Raw genomic sequence first — 1,946 nt, 5'->3', positions numbered from 1 at the left:
GGGCGGGACGCTTCCTCACGCCCGTGGGGCGGCCGGCGGGGCCGTGGTCTGTCCCCCAGGTGAGGCGAGGCTCCTTCCCGCGTGGTAGTGGGGGAAAGCGGGGCAGCTTGAGGGTGCCATAGGGTACAAACCAGCCGGCTTTTGGCGAAGGTACACGTGGGGAAGGGAGCACAGCCGGTCCGGGGAGCGTGGTCTTTCCCCTCACAGATCAGCTCTCGAAAGGACCAGGCAACTTTGGAGGTTGGCGTGGTGTCCCCAAATCACACCTTTCTTTTTTTGTTTTTCCTTGCTCTTGAGGCTTCGTGTCTGAAGCAAAAGAAAAAAGAAATCTCCGTGAACGTGGGTTGTGAGTAATTGATGCTGCAGAAGCCATTATAGTCTGTTCTGATAGAAGAGCGCTTTGGAAATTTGATGTTAATTATTGACTCAGCATTTATAAATAGTGTTTATAGTGAAAACACTGAGAACCCTTAACTGCCAAGCGTGGCTATAATACGAAGGATTAAGTGCTAGCTAATAACAGGAGCTCTGCTTACAGCTGCATGTAACGAAAAACCGATGTATGTTCATCTGTGAAAAACAATGAGAGTGTTTATTAAAACCGCTTTTCTCTATTGCTGACTTAAAATCAGGAATATTTATGAAACCTGAGTCTCTCAAATCATGTGTCACAAGCGTACACAAACTTCAATATGACGTTCAGTGCTGTGGTAAGGAAGATGCAGGAGCAGAGGCAGCTGCTGAGCTGCTGGATCCCCTGCCTCCCATCTCTGCGGTGAGCTGGTGAAGGGAACCTGTCTTTGAGCAGCATTGGATGTTTGCGAAATGAGGGGGTAGTTTCAGTACAATCAAGAGAAATTGTACAATCTGGAGAAACTCTCTAGAGTTTGGGATGTTTTGCTGTTGAGTTTAGAAGACAGGCTCCGACAGCAGACACGGAGCCTGTTTTTGTAGCTGTGCTTTTGCCCAGCAGTTGTGCACGAGTGAGCTAAGGGTGGCTGTGCTGCTAGTTCTGCAGCATACAAGCTGCATGTGGGGAGACATGCAGCTTGGGTTGCCTTGGTTAAAGCTTCAGTATTAGAAAGTGAAATTATTCAATGCATGTCATATTCATTGCTATTTTGTATGTTCAGTTTACTCCGAACTCTTTATTAATAATGTTTACTAATATGCTAAGTGACAAACAAATGCAATGAAATTCTATGCCCAGGAGGCTGGCTGAGAACCACTGGTCAATGCCAAAACCAACAGGACTGGAAAGCCCTCGGCACCCTTAAAGAGCAGGCCAGAAGATGCTGTGCATAGGCACTATTACTAAAATATTTTTATGCTTTATAGAGATCTTTTAAATATTTAAAAACAGCTGGAGTGGAGTGCTTGCAAAAGTCAGGGACAGTTTGTATGCTTGCAGTATTATGTTCCTGTTTACCATTAACTAGCAGCTGTTGTTGTTTTTTTGGGAGGGTGGGAATAAGAAAAAGAAAAAAAAACCTCCACTGTATGCATGTGTGGTACATTACTTGAGGAAAAATAGGAGATCCTGGCAATTGAATTTCTATAAATTTCTGTAGGCTTTTCTCATTGGACACCACTAATATGCAAGGCTCTGATCTTGCAACATTTGCTCATCTAGTCCCTTTGTCCCTATAAAAGTCAGTGAGAATTTTACAGTTGAGTTCAGTGGTGTCAGGGTTGTGCTACTCCGCTGCCTCCAGGACAGGTTGTAGAGACTTGGCACTCTTAGTCACCAGTGCCACCCTCTGTTCACTGATGTTCAAACTGGACAGGTAGACCTGCCTCATACTGCAGTCCTCTTTTCACTTCAACCCTTTTTTTGTAGTTCAGAAAGGAGACATGCAGACAGGTAAGTTGTCAAGACAAGAAACTGAAAAAAAAAAAAAAAAAAAAAAAAAAAAAAAAACCCCAAAAAAAAAAAAAAAATTTCG

Source organism: Egretta garzetta, unplaced genomic scaffold (genome assembly GCF_000687185.1).
Source record: "Egretta garzetta isolate BGI_Z169 unplaced genomic scaffold, ASM68718v1 scaffold163, whole genome shotgun sequence".
NCBI lineage: Eukaryota > Metazoa > Chordata > Aves > Pelecaniformes > Ardeidae > Egretta > Egretta garzetta.
Note: the sequence above shows the minus strand (reverse complement) of the source record.